The following is a 22,199-nucleotide window of genomic DNA, read 5'->3' as shown; positions in this document are numbered from 1 at the left end:
AATCACCCTCACGGGGTCCAATTATTCTATCACACATCACATTGCATATCAATTTCCATCAAACAAACAATTTCTATCTTCTATCTCAGCCACATTGCCCTAATCATCAAAACACACAAGAATTACAATATATTGAGATAGGGTAGAGTCCCCCCTTACCTTGGATTGAAGACCCACAAACTAAATCCACCAAGAAGTGCTCCCCCTCACGGATTTCATCCTAAACACATGGAAAAACTCCATAAGAACCCAAGGAAACTCAGAAACAGAGAAAAGGGGATGAGAAACGGAACCCTAACCATTAAAACTCACCTCAAAGCATTCTTCACACAGATTCAACCTTCAATCACACTCCCGAACGACTTTGGAGGCAGACTTCGAAGGGAGAGGGAGAAATAACTCTCCCCTAATCCTAACCCACTTTTAGATATTTTTTCTAGTCGTGACACTCTTGCTACAGCAAGACCTCACTGCAGCGACACGCCCTCTCGCTGCAGCAAAAATATCAGATGAAACTGCACTCTGGTTTCTGCAGAATCTCGCTACAGCGAGACTGCACCCCAAACTATTGCTCTGTTGCGACAGCGAGATGTCTCCCGCTACAACGAGAAGGTGACAGTTCCAGTCCTTTTTCCCAGGGCCCTCTCTCTATAGCGAGACTCTTCTCGCTATAGCAAGAACAACCCAGTTTTACGCCTGCACTTAGCCCATTTCAGCCCTATCCAGTCATGCATACACACATCCATATAGTTAATACACATAAACATCATTACCAAGTAAATCAACACATGCATATATATGCATTTAGATTTATATAAATATAATAATTAATATTACCGAAATTTAGGGCGTTACAGCCTTTTCTAAATTAATCTAGCTAAATTAAGTTCCTATACGAATAGATCTTAATTAACACTGTACTTACTAAAATTCTAAATTAACCAAAATTATATCTATCTTAATTAACAATCTACCTACTAAAATTCTACATTAACCAAAATTTTTGTATTGAGCAATATAACTTAATTAATACATTTAAGAAATAAATTTTCTCCCTTCTTAATGATGTTACAACTTACCCCATTAACATAAATTTATTTCATTTTCTCTTTCAACTACCAGGTGGCATTTGACATATTTTTTCAACTCCAAATAACATTCACTAGAGATATCACTTTTTGACAAAGTTGTATAATGTTACGTCCTTAATTTCTTCATTTAAAATAAATAAATTTATAGCAAATAAATAAATAATAATAATTTTGTTCTTATTCACGGATTTGAGAATTGAATAAAGACAAAACTTACATTTTCTTCTTATGAAAATTTCATAAAATTCCAAAAGGATTTAAAACTTCCAAAGGAATAATTTTGAAGCTTTAAGGTAATAAATAAAACTTAGCTTTACCTCTAACAAATCATTGGGTTCATATTGAATACATGAAATTTAAAGCTTCCACTAAGAATATTTCTTTAAAATATTCATTAGATGAAATTGCCCAAGTATTATGAATTCTAAAATCTATCATTAAATTCATTTACAAGATTTGGTCAACACGAAATACAATCAAATAACACAATACAATTTCTCAAATCATCCCAGTCCCTACAGACCAGTCTTCCTTCCAATACTATTAGATTATGATCCTACGACAGACCAAACATCTTTTTCTCTTTTCTTTCATTACCTAAAAATATTAGTAAGGGTGAGTATCTCTCGCTCCACTAAATCTCTTGTTTAACATAATCAAAATAATCACATATTTATGTATATATATAATACTTAAAATATTTTCTAACATGGGTTAAATTGACAATGACACTCAAATCATATAATTCACTATCACAAAGGAGTACACACAAGACAAACAATTGATCAAATTTGCAAATTTTTCATAACATGCATCTTTCTACTAATTTGTACGTTATAGTACATGTATTGTGATAAATGCAGATTTTACTAGTATTTTACCTTAGTTTTTAATATATTTCATATGAAAAACATGATGGAGAAAGCTAGAAAACTCATAAAAATAATAAAATGTTCAATTTATTTCTAAATAGTTTAATTGTTTAGATTTTGTGAATTTTCTATGTAAAAAGTATTGACTAGAACCTATTTTATAGGAAACTCTGACTTGAGATCATAAGGTTGGAGGATCAAGAGAGAAAATAGAAGAAAGTAGCAAAAATTGGAATCAAGGAATAAGGTCTGGTAAAGCAAGAGTTGGGTGTTATTACTTTTGTTCACAAAAGTGATTGTTCCAGAAGCTTAATATTGAAGAAAGACCTGTGCGTTATCACTTTTGTTCACAAAAGTGATCGTTCCAGAGAGTTCTCCAGCAAAGCAAAGCACGCATAGTCACTTTTGTTTACAAGAGTGAGCATTCCGGAGAGTTCCCCAGCGTAACAAAGTGTGCGTGATCACTATTGCTAACAAAAGTGATTGTTCTAGCTACGCGTGATCATTATTGCTGACAAAAGTGATCGTTACATAGAAGTCTCTAGCAAAGCAAGCTGCTTGTGATCACTATTGCTGACAATAGTGATCACGCCAAAAAGGCAGGAAATTCTATAAATAAGAGATTAGTCCAAAATTTTGGATCTTTTCTCATTTTTTTCATTTCTACACCTTAGGAGAGTTAGAGAGGGAGATTGGGGGCGACTTCCAAGCTCTAGACCTTGAGGAATCAGGCTAGGGATTGGATTTATGAAGAAATTCTACAGCTCCTCTTCTTCTACTCTTTCTCTCTCTTTTTCTTCTATGAACATGTTCTGATTTCTTTTTGTTATGGATTGATGGATCCTATTTTGATATTGTAAATTGATTGTGGATGTAGATTTTAAGATCTTGATTATATTGAACATTTAATTCTTTCCTTAATGCAATTTTTGAATTAGCCATTCAATTGAATTGAACCTAGAGGATTTTCATCAATGGAAGTTGAGTTAATTTCTCATATCTGAATTAAATGTCAAGGTTATGAATATCTTAGGGATAAGAATTTGTGATCTTGTGATCTCTTAATTTCCAATGCCTAATGCAATGTTTGATTGATTTACAACTAAGGAATTAGGGTAGTTAATTGAATATTAGGATCATTGATGAACGGAAGATTTGTTGCAAATCCTCACCAAAATATAAACAAAAATTAATGTAATACTAGGGTGCTAACCTAGATCGTCTCCTATGAATCATTGGACGAGTAATCAAATATCAAACATATGGTGTGCAGTATATTCAGAAAGAAAGTAAACAAGGGGGTTTTGTGATTTCAAGATTAATGTAAAAATCAAGAAACAAAATTATAAAGTTCAATCAATAAAAAGTGGTAACCCCTAGTTCATTCATGTAGATTCTATCCCTATTCCTCTCAAGATTTAATACTCTTCCTTTCCTCCTAGAATTAGGTTAATTTAACAAGCGAAAATCAACCTTATGTTTCCATACAAATTAAGCAATTCAATGGACTCCAATCTCTCATCCCAAGATTATGCAACCTTAGAAATAAACCCAGAATTAAGCAATTCAAGTTTAGAATCTCATTAAAACGAATTAGGGTTAATTAAGCAATGTCCCCCTCATTCAACAATTAACTCAATTCAAGAGATTGAGAAGAAGAAATTCATGAAAAAAAAGGATTTGTATTAACATTCAAAACCCAAGAATTCAAGAATCTAAGTGAACTCACTAGAGATTACAAGAAATTTAGCCCTCTATGAGGATGGGTCTCACAATTACAAAGTAAAAGTTAAGAGAAATCAACAACATCAATGTAAAAATCAAAGAGAAGTAAGAAGAAAATGTAAATCAAACCCTGGGTTGGATCCTTGGCTATCACCCAAGGCCACCCTAGGCTCTGCAAGTGTTCCCAAAATGGCAAAAGAAGCTAAAAGTGTGTGAAAGTCCTTATACCCTAATTTCTCAAATTCTATTTATAGTATAGAAATTTTCACCCATAGTAACTACTATGGTTTCATAGTGATAACGCGCAGTGTTTCATAGTAGTTACTATCGCTCCATAGTAGCCACGCACAAGTCTTGTGTTTTTGGCCTCTCTAGAGATGTTACTTTAGTATCAGAGTGATAACGCGCAGTGCTCTATAGTAGTTACTACCGCTCTATAGTAACCATGTGCAGGTCTTGTGCTTTTGGCCTCTCTAGAGTTGTCACTTTGGTATCAGAGTGATAACTCTGGATGCTCCAGAGTGTCTACTATGGTTCCATAGTAAGCATGCACAACACTTCTCCAAACTAGGTCTCTGTAGTGTCTACTATGGTTTCGTAGTGATCACTTTGGTCTGCTCCTCTAGATCTAGCTTGCTATAGTGTTCACTATGGGATCCAAAGTGATCACTTTCATCTTAAACTTTCTCAAATGCTAAAAATCCATGGAAAATGTCTAGAAATTCCTGCCTAATTATTCAAATGATCAAAATTGCAAACTATATCTATGTAAATCAATGTAAATTAACCAAAAATTAATAAACCTATGATATTTGACCAAAATTATGTTTTTATGTTATTTACACTTCCTAAGTTTACTTTTTCTATTAAGAAACATTAAAATGACAAGTAAAAATCTAATAAAATGTGGATTTATCAATCATTGAGGCAAGGGATTGTCCTTTGATTAAATAAGTGAAATTGATCATCAATCAATTAAGAAACTTAAAGTTCAAATCTACTTTCATTTTGTAATTGATAAAGAGGTGAAATCAATCCTAACTCCATTCACACATCATTTCATTTCTAAATTTATCACTCTGTTTTGTTGTTATTTTCTGATTTCTACACTTTATTGCTTTTGTTTTCAAATGACTCAAAACATCTCCAATATTCGTTTGGCTCAACTAGTTAATGACTTGTGAAGTGGTAATTGATAAAACTAATCCTTGAGGACGATATTTGGGACTCAAACTGAATTCCAAATTTTACTACTTGCTACAACTACCTAGTATACTTGCTAGTTAGTGTTCTCTTAGCTTTGTGACATATTATAGCATGTCAATCGATATGTCATAATACATGTGTCATAATCACACTCATCGATGTATTACAACACATATATCATAACATCAACCAACGTGTTACAATGCATATAATATAATCATACAACTTCTATACTACTTCACATACATCATGTTTTCACATCAATTTCACTTTCATATTCAATGCTCTTGGGATCCCTTGAGGACTTCATAGCTTAGATAGTCATTGCTTAGCCACAACAAGATGGATACACGTCTGCCGACCAGCCTCCTTTAGCAAATGTATAGTTAGGAGTCTCGTTAGGAAATAAGTGTGTGGCCTGTGAATTAGGATCTTACAATCAAATTATAATTTTCTCGTATATTTATATTTCAGAAATTGAATAAAATCAAGTTATTCTTTCGTTATACAATAAAGTATTATTTTTTTTTAGAACCCAAAAATTAGGATGTTATAATTACCATGATTTACATAACTGTGGAATTTAAATTATAATTGATTGATAATTATTATATTTTACTTGTATTTATGAAAAAATTTGTTAAAATTAATTATATATAAAAATAATATATTGATGTCTATATGTAAAATTGACTACATTTATTTATGATTTTATGCATTTAAACGAAATTTAAGATTATTAAACTTTGAAATACTTAAACTCAAATAGTGTTGGTAACAAGAAAGATCTGAATGTTGGTGTATTTTAATAATAACAACAACAAATTAACTATAAATTGCATTTAATAAAAAATTATTAAAATTGATTACCATGATTTACATTACTTTAGAATTCAAATTATAATTGATTCGTAATTATTATATTTTACTTGTATTTATGAAAAAATTTATTAAAATTGATTATATATAAGAATTTTATATTGATGGTTGACGATATATATATATATATATATATATATATATATATATATATATATATATATATATATATACTCCTTCTTAAAAAATATGATGGACAAACTTTTACAAAGAAAATTTGTAGATACTTACCAGAATTAAGACGATTGTTTTGATATAAACATTCAAAAATTATAACTTGTATTGTAGCAAATAGTTCCTGTAATCAACCGGTAGAAATAGTATTTTTAATATATATATATATATATATATATATATATATATATATAAAAGAGAAAAAGCTCATCATAAAATGTTGAAAAAAAATTAATCAAAATAATATAAAAATTGTTTTATATTTAATTTTAATTTGATTAAATTTTTCAAGTTATGTTTTTATTTCTATATTATGATTAACTAAGATTTATGTTAATATTAACATATCAAACGTTACTCATTTAATATTATTATTATTATTATTATTATTATTATTATTATTATTATTATTATTATAGAAAGAGTCAAAATGCTTATGATTTTTTTTTTCTAAAGTATATTACTTGGGTTGTAAATTTATTAGTGCTAGTGTGAGGAGAATTCTAAATACGAAGATTTGACTTAATTCAATTTTATTATTTTTTTCAGATTTTTTTTAACTAGTATTTTAAATTAAGAAAAAAATACATTAATATATATCAACCAAAGAAGTAAATTCAGTTACAAATAATTGGATAGGAATGATCAACGAAGGTGTTAAAATAGTAAAAGTCATATTTTTGGAAATTTATTAGTTACTTAGTTTGTGGCCCAAAAACCTGCAATGCAACATAAATAATGTCACAATAAACTTTAAAAACAAATTTGTATGCAATAACGCAAGAAAAGTAGCATATTTTCCATCAAACTATTCAAAAGCAATATGAAGTTTAGCAATGCTATATGATTTTTACTCTTGTTTCTAATTGACTTTGGTACAGCTCAACCTGCAGTCCTTGACATATCAAGATTTGGAGGAGCACCAAATACAGATATAACTAAGGTATTATTATCATATGAAATTAAGGGATAAAAATTTATTAAACTCTTTTTAACAAATTCTATGGATAAAATCATGGCTTAGGTTCTTTATATTTTTGTTTCTTGTACATTCATAAGGCTTTCTCAACTGCTTGGACTCAAGCATGTGCATCAACTACTCCTGTCAAAATTATAATCCCTACTGGAACATACCAAATGAGTGCATTGGATGTCAAAGGTCCATGCAAGGCTCCTATTGAAGTTAAAGTTGACGGCACGATTCAGGCACCAATAAGCCAGAATGACCTCAAGGATGCAGGTCAGTGGGTCAATTTTGGATATATTGACTCTCTTACCCTATCAGGTAGTGGAGTTTTTAATGGTCAAGGAGAAGCTGCTTGGAAACTTAATGATTGTTCAACAAACAAGGATTGCCATATGCTTTGCATGGTAATAAATCAATATGAATTTTGGCATTCAAATAATAATATTACCTAACTTATGCCTTTACAAAATAGCAATCTAATTGAGTTTCTTTTATTGAAATGCAAACAGAATTTTGGTTTTAATTTCGTCAAGAATTCAATTATTCGTGACGTTACTTCCAAGGATAGCAAAAATTTCATGTAAATGTTTTGGGGTGCAACAATGTTACTTTTGATGGGTTCAAAATTAGTGCCCCAGCTAACAGCCTCAACACTGATGGGATCCACATTGCAAGATCAACAAATATTAAAGTTATTAACACTAACATTGGTACTGGAGATGATTGTATCTCAATAGGTGACGGTAGTAAAAACTTAACTATCCAAAATGTTAATTGTGGACCTGGTCATGGCATTAGTGTTGGAAGCCTTGGAAAGTATGAAACTGAAGAGCCTGTAGAAGGACTTCTAGTTAAGAATTGTACTTTGACAGAAACTGACAATGGTGTGAGGATTAAGACATGGCCTGATACTCCAGGAACAATTACTATAAGTGATATGCATTTTGAAGATCTTACAATGGTTAATGTCAAGAATCCTATCATTATTGATCAAGAGTATTGCCCATGGAACCAATGCTCCAAAAAGGTATTTAGCTCTTTATCCATTAATTTATAGCCCAATGATAGTATCTTAATTATATTCCTTCATACTCTTCAATTTAGAAACTAATCAATCGAAACAAATGTGATTTAAATGACTAATTTTTATTTATTTTTTGAATTTCTTTCATGATAGAATCCATCCAAAATTAAGATAAGTAAGATTTACTTCAAGAACATTAAGGGAACTTCAGCAACTCAAGAAGGGTTGACTCTGATCTGTAGTAGTGGTGTACCATGTGAGGGAATAGAAGTAACTGATGTTGACCTCACTTTTAACGGAGCTGAAGCAACTGCAAAATGTGCTAATGCTAAGCCTATAATTACAGGAAAAGCGCCTACTTGTGCAGCTTAAAATGATATTCCACAACCATAAGACACCTCTTTTAATAAAATTTTATGCAATTTTTCTTTTCCTTTTCCTACGAGAAGTATACAAACCATCCCATGTGAAGCAAGGAGATGTAAAAGAATTGTAGTTCTTTTTTATTACATAGTCAATGTTAGTGAAAATTAAAAAAGAAAATATTATGACTTCACTTACTTTCTTTTGTTTTTTTGGTATATTGCATTATTAGTTATTACAATCTAATTTCAATCAGTTCTATTAATGAACTAATATTCTAATTTAATTTAAATAATTACATAACTAAATGATAACAACCAACATTATATCAAGTGACTAGAAAACATAAATTTTATAAGTTAGGTATCAATTGTCATCTTTATAGTACTAACCATCGATATATTTGCACTTACAATTATTTTCTTACTTCTCTTCCCTTTCAACCATTTGTAACATTTTTCTTTTCTTTTTGTTATTTCCATTCTCTCGTTATATTTACACCTATTTTCTTTCTTTTTGCACGTAAGACAAGAAATAGAGGAGAATTCATGCAACTCAACTTGCTACTTCTTAAATGATCCAACTTAATTGCTTAATTCATAAACTCAAGATCATCAAAATATTTCATATAATTTTGAAGCAAGGGACCAAAAGAAAATTAATAAAGCTCAAAGTAGGCAACTAGTTATATCTCAAACATTGTTCGGTGGACAAGTGTATCCATCAAAAAGTAATAAAGGGTTCTAAAATAAGTTCCTGAAATATCATCCTACAAGGATTTATTTTCAATTACTAAGAATTTCTTAATTCAATTGTTTGAGCCTAAAAGATGTGAAATTAAGTAAGAACCAGAATTTAATTATAAAATTATGAATAAAAGCAAATAATACAGCACACGTCTTGGTTGAACTTATAGGAGAGGATCCTAGGGCGTATGGATTTTCTCATTCAAACCTTTATGTTATTTTTTCGTTTAACTCTAAAATTAATTTCCTTGCGATTACCAATCATTCATACAAATACTAGTAATACCTAATGATCATGCAATACTAATATTTTTTTCTCTAAATTAATATCCCAATGAACACACAAGACATCAATTAAAAAAAGCATAAAGCCCCTATGAATTTGTTAATTTAAAAACGATTGAAAGAGAAAGATTGGTTTGGTCTACCTAATCCTTTATCTCGTTTTATCCTATAGATCTTTTAACTAATCGAGGTACGATCCCTTAACGATATAATTAGTTAGGATTATAATTATGCATAATAGGATAAAAGCTAATCATGAACAAAAATCAAATATAGATTTAAACTTCAAACTCCCATAAATTTATGAACAATAGTTCCCATAGCCCTAGCTATAGAATTAGTTACTCATGCTAAAGAGAAGAACTAAAACAACCGTAAACAAAGTCATAGAGAATCAATCTGGAAAGAGATTATTTCCTAGTCTTCAAGTGCGATCGCTCGAAATTCCAAGTCCCACCAAAAAATAAGATGTAGAACAAGATGCCTCAGGTTTCTCTTGTAACACGTTAATTTAATTTTTTCAATTAATTAATTTTTAAAAAAATTTGGGAATAATAAAAACTTTCATTTAAATGGTTCCCAATACATGGTTCGATAAGGTATTTCAAAAGAATGAGGGTTATAAGTTTGCATCAAATAAATGCTACAAGACTAAATTAAATACATCAAATTTTAAAAATCAATTTCCTAAGTCCTATAGCAATTCCATCCCTCCGTTCACTGGGTCTGGTGCTGATCGTCTTAGTCACCTAAAAAATAAATATAAGGGTGAGTACTCTACAATATCACGCACAAATATAAAGACTCACCTTGCCTACTCCAATTGTTATATAATACAATTCAGATCATTATCGCAATCTACACACACATCAAGTATATATCAATCATTACACGTGTATTCTCTCACTATACACAGAAGTAAATCACATCAATTTATACATAGGCGCACTCACTACACCATCAAATAATCCACACATATATACGCTCACTGCACGTTAGCCACACTCACTGTGGCAATGTGATCACAGATTCCTGATGCCCTCAACCTTAAGGACATACTCAGTTTAACACCATGGATGGTTGCCAGATAACCCCCGCCTCACAGATACAACGTGTGCGGTCACAGGCTCCTTAGCAAAAGTGTTATTCAAAGGCCAAGTTAAGAGGAGAGTGTGTGGCCTGTGGTGCACTCACGCTCACTGTTGGTGTCGCCACCACCTTCTCTTCCCTGAGGTATTCCTACTGCCCCATCTTTCACACCCCTAGTGTATCACTAAACCATTCATTGTATTCCAACATATTCAACCACAACCACATTCTCAATTACATCATAATATTCATATTCACATACAGCACATATGTCCACACTCAATCACATTGCATTCCATACACACAATTCCTAGTTACAACCCAAATCACAATCCAACCATTTCAACACATATAATATCAACCGACGTCTAATACGTCCTATCCAACACGAGAAATCCATCAAAACACACATATTTCTACATCCTATTTCAACCACACTACATCATAGAGCAAAGGAACGGGTTCAAAACAAAAATAAGATAGGATAAAGTCTCCCCTTACCTCGAATTGAAGACCCAACACAGAATCAGAAATGAAAAGGCTCTCCACATGAATTTCGTCCTAAACACATGAAAAATCTCTATGAGAAACTAAGCAAATAAAGAAGAGAGACAAAAATCAAAACCCTAGCTCATAAAACTCACCTCCAAGCATTTCAAACATGATTTCAACCTTCAATCCAACTCACAAATAGCTTTGGAGGTAGTTTAATCGGTAAGAACGAGTTGGGAATAAAGAGAATTGGAAGAGAAATGAAGAAAAAAGAGTGAGAATGTGTTTCCCAAACTCTAAACTCCTCAAATACCCTTTGGTCGCGATACTCTCGCTACAATGGGATATACCTCGCTGCAACGACACCCCCACTCACTACAGCGAAAATTTCAAAGGAAACTGCACTCTGATTTTTGCATAATCTCGCTATAGCGAGACTGCACCCAGAAATGCACCCCTCTCTGTTGCCTTCTCGCTACAGTGAGGAGCCTCTTGCTACAACGAGAATGCAACAGAATCACCCCTTTCTCCGAGGGCTCTCTTGCTACAGCGAGACTCCTCTCGCTACAGTGAGAATGCCACAGACTCATGCTTCACGCCTAAGAGCAATACTCCAGCCCAGTCACAAATCAAACATGTCCAATCTCAACCCCAAAAATCAATATTTACATCATACTCGCATATTTATTCACATATACTCAGACACATGTATTTCTACCATCATCCAACACATACTCGAATACACAAACATAAGTAAATTCATGTGTGTGTGTGTGTATATATCAAATACACATTCAAACAATAGTTCGTGTATTTATATTAATAATCAGTAAATTACAAAATTTGGGGCGTTACATCTCTTTAATAGGATTTAAAAATCCTAAAAGTTCTTCATTAATTGGGTTGAGTTGAATCATAACCTTGATAAATGTGTAGGATTTATAAACAAATTGGTCATAACCAATGTAAATGTACTTAACAAAATTAAACTAATTAATGTATTCTTAACCATTAGTGTTTTTATAAAACTTTATGTTATATATATATATAGGGGAAAGATCTTCTCACACTATTGTAAGTTTAAAAACTCTTACACTTGATTTGAACATTTTATTTGACTTACATCTAACACTAATATTCACACTACAAGGCTGTCTGCCATACAATTTGCAGTATTAAAATCATCAACCAAATTAAATGAGAAATAATAAAATAATTAGTTTAAATTTATAAATATAATCAAACAATAATTAATCCTAATCACATATAAGATGATCAAATCTATCTACCTACCTATTGTCTGTGTATCTATCTATCTATCTATATTTATATGTAAAATTGACTACATTTTTTTTTATTTTAATCATTTATAACAATCTATATAAAATTGACTACATGATTACTATATGTATTTACAACAAAATTTATGATTATTAAGCTTTGGAATACTTAAAGTCAAATATAATGTTGATAACATAAATGATCAAAATGTTAGTGCATGTTAAAAATGGAAACAACAAGTTAACTATGAATTACATTGAATAAAAAATTATTGATATTGATTATTATAACATCTTCTTTTCATTTTTTGATGATTTATGTTTTGTTTAATATTAAGTAATATTAAAGTGCATTTAGAAGTGAGTATGGAGGATTTGTAGAAGGAGTTTGGTGCAGGGGATCTCGCTCAGGTGAGACAAATCTCGCCCAAGCGAGACTGAGCATGTAACACCCTCAATTTTGTTAACCTTATATCGGAAAAATAGAAATTTTTGTGTAGGGCTTCTCCCTCAAGCACGATAGGTCTCGCTTCAGCGAGATGAAGTTTTCTATGGAGGGAATTTTGGAGCTTTCTTGCTCAAGTGAGATAGGTCTTGCTTAAACGAGAAAGGGTAAGGTTGACCCAACTGTCCTCTCGCCCAGGCGAGAGATAATCTCGCTCAAGCAAGGAGTCACAGAAAAACAGGGAGGTCTTTGGATTCAATCTCGCTCATGCAAGATCAAGCTCACTCAGGTGAGATTGTATCTCGCTCAAGCGAGAATGTTCTCGCTCAAGCGATAATAGCAGAAAAATGAATAGTTTCACTATCTAATTGTCTCGCTCAGGCAAAGAAGACTCGCCCAGGCGAGGGTAGAGCTCGCCCAAGCGAGAATCTGGTCACTCAAGTGAGATTGCACGAGTTTGGAGAGGTATTTAAGTAACCCCAGCATAAAAAAAAAAAACATTCATTTCTCACCAAACAACCTTCTCTCCCGTTTTCTCTATTCTCTCTCCTTCCCCTCTCAAGAAAGAACTCTCTCGAACTTCAAATCTCTTCTAGATCTAGCTCAAACGTCTAATTTATTCAGAACAAATTAAGTTTCTCAAAGCTCAGATCTCTAGTATTATCTCTTTTCTTCGGTTTTCTCTTTCTCAATAAGTGTTCACCTTGTAGTATTTAGGAATATCTCTATATTTTGAACAAAACTTTCCATTTTGGATGTGTTGTACCTTCTCTCTGAATAGTTAGAAGGATTTGATAGTAGAGACTCATTTTCAGCTAAGGAGAGTAGATCCCAAACTCTGACTCTTATCCTATGTCTTGGCTTAGAAATTTTAATACTTTTGTGCTAAATAGTAAAGGCTTCGTTAACTTGAATCTTTAGAACATGAAAGTATGATGAATTATTTTTTAACACACTTGGATAGGATTATGTAACAGAAATTAGAAGTAAAACAAGTTTTTAAGAAAGTTTATGACCTAAATATTCATGTATACGTATAATTATTGTTGGGTTATGATTTTGAACAATAAATGATAAAAAGTGTTGAACTTGAGGATAGACGATTTTATAAAAGACTGAGAAAGTGTGATCTTCGGCAATTTCTCTGTGGTTTAGCTTAATATGTGTTTAACTACACAACTAGTTTCAGACTGAGAGTGACTGACCTTCGACACACTTTATTGATGTGAATAATGTGAGATAGGTGAATGAATTGTCAATACTTAAATTGTGTCTTATGATGAACATGAGTTTATGTTTGATAATTGATGAATGTGGAGATTTATGAATTCTTGTTCTTATGAAAAATATTTGATTGTTTTGAATGAAAATGTGGATTTATTCGAAATTTGTGAATAAAGAGCTTATGTGAATAAGTGTGCATGTTGAATTTAAGTTGGTTATATTATCAAGTGAAAAAGGAAACGATGATGAATTGTATGGGATATGAAATGCTGAGGAAGTAATGGTCATAAGAAATGTTGAGACCCTATATAGATAGTTACAGAGATATACTGGGGGTATAGAGTCTGAAGAAGATTTGAGAAATCTTGGAGAAATAAGGGTGGTAAATGCTAATTGAAAGAGAGTGCACAATGATTTATTGAAAGCAAAAACATACATAGGCCACACACTCATCTCTTGACGAGACTCCTGACTATATCTTTGCTAAAAGGGGCCGGGAGAACACATGTTGTATCCATGTTATTATGGCTAACTGTAACATCCCATACTTCGATTTAAATAAAATGAGGTTTGTTAAAGTATAAATTGGAATTAGATTTGGATAGAATTTATATTTAAAATAAAATAAAAATTTAAAAAAAAAAAAGTGAACAGTAAAACTACCTATGAACAGTAAACTACGTATGAACAGTGAAACTGCCTATGAACAGTAAATCGCGTATGTACAGTGACGATGACGTCATTAGTGACATCATCATGACATTATGGCTGACGTCACATTCGCATACAGTCCGTGTATAGTACGTGTGCACAGTGTTTCCGGCGTGAACAGTTAATTCCGATTGTGAACAGTAACTTTCAAAAAATTTCTATAAAAAAGGGGTTTCACATGAAATTTTCATTTCTTCACTCCTATCCAAGGTTCTCAAAGGTTCTAAGGCTATATCTCACCATTTTCTCCCAAACTAAACCTCCTAAACGTAGATTTTTCTTCAGATCTATGATTCTACGTCCGTTCTAAAGGATTTCAAGCAAGTTTCTCTAAGTTTGAAGTTAGATTTACCATTCATTTCTTTTCTTCTTCTTCTTCTTCTTAATGTTCATGATGTTCTTAAGAAAAAAACTCTGTTCTAGAGTTCAAATCTTCGGTTAAATCTTTGTAAAAGCTCTATTTTGAGGTAAGGGAGCTCTACTTTGTCAGTTTGTTATGTTTATTACGTGTATTCTCATGGATCCTGTCATGTATGTGATTATGTGTGGAATAATCCTTGTTTTATGAGAAATAATTGGTGAAAAGTGAGAATAATTGGTTGTTTATGTGATTTTATAATGAATACATTGTGAAAATGTGATATTTTGTTCAAATAGGGCATGATAAGGTATATTGAGGATGGTTGATATGATTTTATGATTTTGTGATATGGAATATATAAAGAGATGGATGTTTCATGTTTGAATATATTGTGTTTCATGTAAAAATGATGTGTAAATGTGAATATGCCATGGTTTGATGTATATGATGAAAAATATGTGGAAATATGACGAAAAATATGTGTGAACATGAGAAATGCCATATGTGAACATGTGAATATACTCGAAAGAGTATAAGATGGAAAAGGATATGATGTAAATAGTTACAGAGATACACTGGGGGAGTGGAAGATGGAGACGATATGGTATATCTTGGGGAAATGTAGGGTAGTGAGTGACATTCGGGATTGTGCATGGAATATTGTGTTCGAATGCACCACATGGCTACACACTCGTTTCCCAACTTGACTCCTAACCATTACCTTTGCTAAGGGGCTGTCTATTGCATACGTTGTATCGGTATTGCATTGGGCCATCCGGCGACTATTTACATGGATGTGTAAGACCTCGGGATAGAGACATCAGATAACTGTAGCCACAGGGCGCGGTAAGCGCGGATGAAAGTAAAAGAAATTGTGAATCTGTGGAATATAATATGTGTTGAGATGAGAATATGCTTTATATGACACTGTGATATGTAATGTCATGATGTTTTCTTTAATCGTGATAAGATGTGTTTTGTGATGAATATATATGTCATGTATGAGTGGTAGGGTAGAGACTCACCCTTACACAATATTTTTCAAGAAACCAGGACGAATAGTACCAAGCTCACAGTGCATGGATGAATGAGAATTGCTATAGGACTTAGTTATTTTGAGTTATGTAATGAATATTTTCAGTTCTATATCATTCTTTCGAAACAGTTGTAAAACTACTATTTCTTTTTGTTACTGATGAAAATTTTAGAATCTTTGTTTTTTTTAAAGTACTTATATGAACCTTATATCATTTCATCGTTTCTTTCTCATTAGAGAGTTTTTGAAAGAACATTACTTTACCATATAAATTTTTATGAAAATTTATCATATATTGAGGAAATAAATATAAGGCGTTACACTAACCAGCACCTATCTAAATGTATGTAAGACCTCAAGGGATCCCTGATGAAATCACACTTTATAGATATTTTGTGTGGTTTTTCATAGAGTTTTAATAGGAAAAATAGACTTAGAGATTGTAAATAACATAAAAACCTCATTTAGGTCAAATATTATAACTTTCTTAATTTTTGTCTTATTTCTACTAATTTTTGTGAATATATTTTGCAATTTTGATCATTTGAATAATTGTACAGGAAATTCTACACAAATTTCATGAATTTTTGGTTCTTGGAAAAAATATGAATTGAGAGTAATCACTCTCAGGTACCATAGTGATCACTCTAGGGAGCTGATTCCAAGGGATAGGCTAGAGTAACCACTTTCAGAAGCAGCAGTGATCACTCCAGAAAGCTCCAGGATGAAGAACTTTGCGCATAAACACTTTCAGAAGTGAAAGTGATCACTCTAGCGAAGCCTAAACCAGAACACTCTGCGCATGTTCACTCTCATAAGTGAGAGTTACTACACGCGCCTAGAGTGACCACTGTTACACACAAGAGTAATCACTTCAGAAAGGGTAAAAGCCTGAGGAATGTTGGGCGTGATCACTCTTATTTACAAGAGTAATCACTATGAGGGCGCGTCAGACTTAGTATATATAGATTTTTAGAAATTAGGGTATGGATCTCTTTTCATAACTTTAGATTCTTTTGCCACTTTGGGAGCATTTTTGCAAAGCTTAGGATCCTTGGGTGACAGTCAAGGCCAATCTTAGGGTTTGATTTACAATTTCTCTTCACTTTCCTTTAGTTCTTGCATTGATGTCATTGAACTCCTTTTGCTTTCATCTTAAATTTGTAAGACCCATCCTCATGGAGAGCTAAACTTTCTTGTAATCCTTAGTGAGTTCATGGATTCTTGAATTCGTGGGTATGAATGTCAATATAATTCCCTTTCCTTCATGAATTTATATTTCCTAACTCTTTGAATTGAACTAATGGTTGAATGAGGAGGATATTGCTTAATTAACCCTAATTCATTTTAATGAAATTCTTAACTTGGTTTGCTTAATCCTAAGTTAATTTCTAAGGTTGTGTAATCTTGGGGAAAAGAGTTGGAGCCCATGTAATTTGCGTAAATTCGTATGGGGTTTTAAGGTTAATTCTCACTTGTTGAGTTACCCTAATTCAGAGGAAGAGGAAAAGTATTGAATCTTGAGAGGAATAGGGATAGAATTACCTGAATGAACTAAGGATTGCACATTTCATTGATTGAACTCATTAATTTCATCATTTGTTGTTACATTAAAATTGGAATCACACAAACCTCCCTTTTTTTAATTGTTTTTAAGTTGAATGTGAGCATATTTCCAACTAAAGTCATCGGAGATAACCTAGGCTTGCATCCTAGATACTACAAATTTTTCTGTATACTTTGATGAAGGTTGACGACAAATTTTTATGCAAAACGAAAATTCGTTCATCAATCCTAGAGGCAATAAATGTGAATGTGTGAGATGTGTGTTTATAATAGGTGAATCATAAGGGATTAATCAATGTAAATATAATACAGATATTGTAATACATCGACGGGTGTAATTATAATGCATGTATTATAATGCATTAATTAATATAGTTGTAATATACTTATTATAACATATTACTCTATATAGAAGGAATGAAATGATGTGAACATTATAAATGTTTGATGTAATGGTGATGTAATAGGATAATTTGTTGAGCTGTGGAACGTATGTTAGTGAAAAGCTTGGATTGATATTATGTTGGTGCACAATTTAAAGCATAATTAATATGATTGCTTCTACAATGAATTTATCAATCTTGTATTAAAAATAGTATTATTTGCTATGTTGGCATAAGAATCTATGTGTTTTGTTTTAATTTGAATGGTTTTTAAACTAAAGGATTATTGAGAACATGATTGCTTTCCCTTACAACCATTTTCAGGAATTTCAAATGAAGGATTGTCTACTCTAGGATCATATTCTCAGTGGTGTTGCACGGAAGAATATGCTTTCTAGGCTTCAAATTGTATCAAAGTTGTGGAAGTTTTGATTAAATCTTAGTTAGAGTTAAATTTTCAATATGTAAATAATGTATGATGAATTTTAAACATTGAGAGGTTTGATAGGAATTGTTGTAAATCATAATTTAAATTATATTTGTAATATTTATCAATTAATTTCATTAATCCTATACTTTTATGTTGAATTTTTGAATTGTGAAAAATGCATTTTTAATATTCTTGGCAAAGTATTATGAAAGAACTCATCTTTAAGAAGTTTCAATGTCATTGTAGTTTTATGTTACTCATTTTATCTTATAAATTGATTTTATTTCTTTTAAATAATTATGATTTAAATAGTAAAAATGTGGCAATTTTGTTCAATCTAAAAGAAACTCAAATTTTCTCGTATATTTATATTTCAGAAACTGAATAAAATCAATTTATTCTTTCGTTATACAATGAAGTATTATTTATTTTTAGAACCCAAAAATTAAGATGTTACAATTACCATGATTTACATAACTACGGAATTTAAATTATAACTGATTGATAATTATTATATTTTACTTGTATTTATGAAAAAAATTATTAAAATTAATTATATATAAAAATAATATATTGATGTCTATATGTAAAATTGACTACATTTATTTATTATTTTATGCATTTATAACAAAATTTATATAAAATTGACTACATGATTACTATATGTGTTTAAACAAAATTTATGATTATTAAACTTTGAAATACTTAAAATCAAATACTGTTGGTAACAAGAAAAATTTGAATGTTGGTGTATTTTAATAATAGAAACAACAAATTAACTATAAATTGCATTTTATAAAAAATTATTGAAATTGATTACCATGATTTACATTACTTCAGAATTCATTTTATAATTGATTCATAATTATTACATTTTAGTTGTATTTATGAAAAAATTTATTAAAATTGATTATATATAAGAATTTTATATTGATGGTTGATGATATATATATATATATATTCTCCTTCTTCAAAATGATGAAGGAGAAACTTCTTCAAAGAAAGAATCTATAGATACTTACCAGAATTAAGACAATTCTTTTTATATAAACATTCAAAAATTATAACTTGTATGGTAACAAATAGTTCCTATAATCAACCAAAAGAAATAGTAATTTTTTATTATATATATATATATATATATATATATATATATATATATAAAAGAGAAAAAGCTCACCATAAAATGTTGAAAAAAAATCAATCAAAATAATACAAAAATTGTTTTATATTTAATTTTAATTTGATTAAATTTTTTAAGTGATGTTTTTATTTCTATATCATGATTAACTAATATTTATGTCAATATTAACATACCAAACGTTACTCATTTAATAATAATATTATTATTATTATTATTATTATAGAAAGAGTCAAAATGGTTATGATTTTTTTTTATCTAAAGTATATTACTTGGGTTGTAAATTTATTAATGCTAGTGTGAGGAGAATTCTAAATGAAGATTTGACTTAATGAAATTTTATTATTTTTTCATATTTTTTTAACTAGTGTTTTAAATTATGAAAAAAATACATTAATAGATATCAAGCAAAGAAGTAAATTCAGTTACAAATAATTGAATACGAATGGTCAACGAAGGTGTAAAATAGTAAAAGTCATAGTTTTGGAAATTTATTAGTTAGTTAGTTTGTGTCCCAAAAAAACTCCAGTACAACAAAAATAATGTCACAATGTACTTTGAAAGCAAATTTGTATGCAGTAGTGCATGATTAGGATGCTACAATTACCATAATCTACATAACTGCAGAATTCAAATTACAATTGATTCATAATTATTATATTTTATTTGTATTTATGAAAAAATTTATTAAAATTTATTATATATAAAAATAATATATTGATGGCCATATGTAAAATTGATTATATTTATTTATTATTTTATGCATTTATAACAAAATTTATATAAAATTGACTACATATTTGCTATATGTGTTTAAACAAAATTTATGATTATTAAACTTTAAAATACTTAAACTCAAATATAGAAACAAAAGATCTGAATGTTGGTGCATGTTAATAATAGAAACAACAAATTAACTATGAATTGCATTTAATAAAAAATTATTGAAATTGATTACCATGATTTATGTTACTTCATAATTCAAATTATAATTGATTCATAATTATTACATTTTATTTGCATTTATGAAAAATTTATTAAAATTGATTATATATAAAAAATTTATATTGATGGTTGACGATATATGTTCTCCTTCTTCAAAAAGATGAAACTTCTTCAAAGAAAGAATCTATATATACTTACCAGAATGAAGACGATTGTTTTGGTATAGACATTTAAGAATTATAACTTGTATTATAGCAAATAGTTCCTGTAATCAACCAGTAGAAACAGTTTTTTTAATATCTATCTATATATTTATATGTGTGTGTGTGTGTGTGTATATATATATATATATATATATATATATATATGACTTGTAGTTGATAACTAACCTGAGAGTACCTTTTTCTAATTTTGCTTGTTTATTAATATAAAATGCAGAACAAGACTATAGACTCTTACTTTTTCTGATGAGTTTTTTATCTAAAAAATCTCTAATCTCTTTTTGAAAATATTGAAGGAGTGTTTCATTCATTTGAATGGGTCTTGTCTTTGTAAGAATTTGACTTTCCTTGAAGTCTTCCTCACAAGGAAGACTGACAATATGCTTCTTTATATTCCAGAAAGCATTAAAAAGGTCAGAACAAATGGATGATTGAATAGATTCTAAAGGAGATTGAATTCTTCTCTGAAGTGATGAGTTCTTTATCTGATTATCAATATTAGCAAAAAACTTTTTCTTTCAAAAAATTAATTTGATTAATTTTGTTTTGAATAAACTTAATATTTCTAGTAAAAGGTTAACTAGAAAATTTAAATATTATATATATATATATATAAAAGAGAAAAAGCTCACCATAAAATGTTGAAAATAAAAAAATTAATCAAAATAATACAAAAATTGTTTTATATTTAATTTTAATTTCATGAAATTTCTCAAGTGATGTTTTTATTTTTATATCATGATTAACTAAGATTTATGTCAATATTCACGTACCAAACGTTACTCATTTTATAAATTCATTTGGATATAGAAACTATATTACTTTTTCTTATTATGATAATTATTGATAATACATTCATTTTTTTTAAACTAAATTTTCAATTGTTCATTGTCGCTATATAATATAGTATTTCAATAAATTTTTCATAATTTCAAAAATATTTTTAATATATTTCAAATTTTAGTATTATTTAAATCCATTGTGTTGAAAATAATGTTCAATTTTTTTTGCTACATCTTAAATAACTTTGTTGTTTTTATTAGAAATTAATATGTTCACATTTTTACGTGAATAATAATAATAATAATAATAATAATAATAATTATTATTATTATTATTATTATTATTATTATTATTATAGAAAGAGTCAAAATAGTTATGATTTTTTTTTATCTAAAGTATATTGCTTGAGCTCTAAATTTATTAGTGCTAGTGTGAGGAGAATTCTAAATACGAAGATTTGACTTAATTAAATTTTATTATTTTTTTAGATTTTTTTAACTATTGTTTTAAATTAAGAAAAAATACATTAATAGATATTAACCAAAGAAGTAAATTCAGTTACAAATAATTGAATACGAATGATCAACGAAGGTGTTAAAATAGTAAAAGTCATATTTTTGGAAATTTATTAGTTACTTAATTTGTGGCCCAAAAAACTCCAATACAACTTAAATAATGTCACAATGTACTTTGAAAGCAAATTTGTATGCAATAGTGCAAGAGAAGTAGCATATTTTCCATCAAACTATTCAAAATCAAT

The 22,199-nt window shown here is 29.8% G+C and overlaps 1 pseudogene; it reads left to right on the top strand.

Annotated features, from left to right (window-relative positions):
- Positions 1–6,770: 6,770 nt before the first annotated feature.
- On the top strand, positions 6,771–8,310 carry LOC113865847 (annotated as a pseudogene).
- Positions 8,311–22,199: the final 13,889 nt, after the last annotated feature.

Source organism: Abrus precatorius, unplaced genomic scaffold (assembly GCF_003935025.1).
Source record: "Abrus precatorius isolate BTA unplaced genomic scaffold, Abrus_2018 Scaffold4, whole genome shotgun sequence".
NCBI lineage: Eukaryota > Viridiplantae > Streptophyta > Magnoliopsida > Fabales > Fabaceae > Abrus > Abrus precatorius.
Note: the sequence above shows the minus strand (reverse complement) of the source record. Positions and strands in the feature narration are given on the sequence as shown.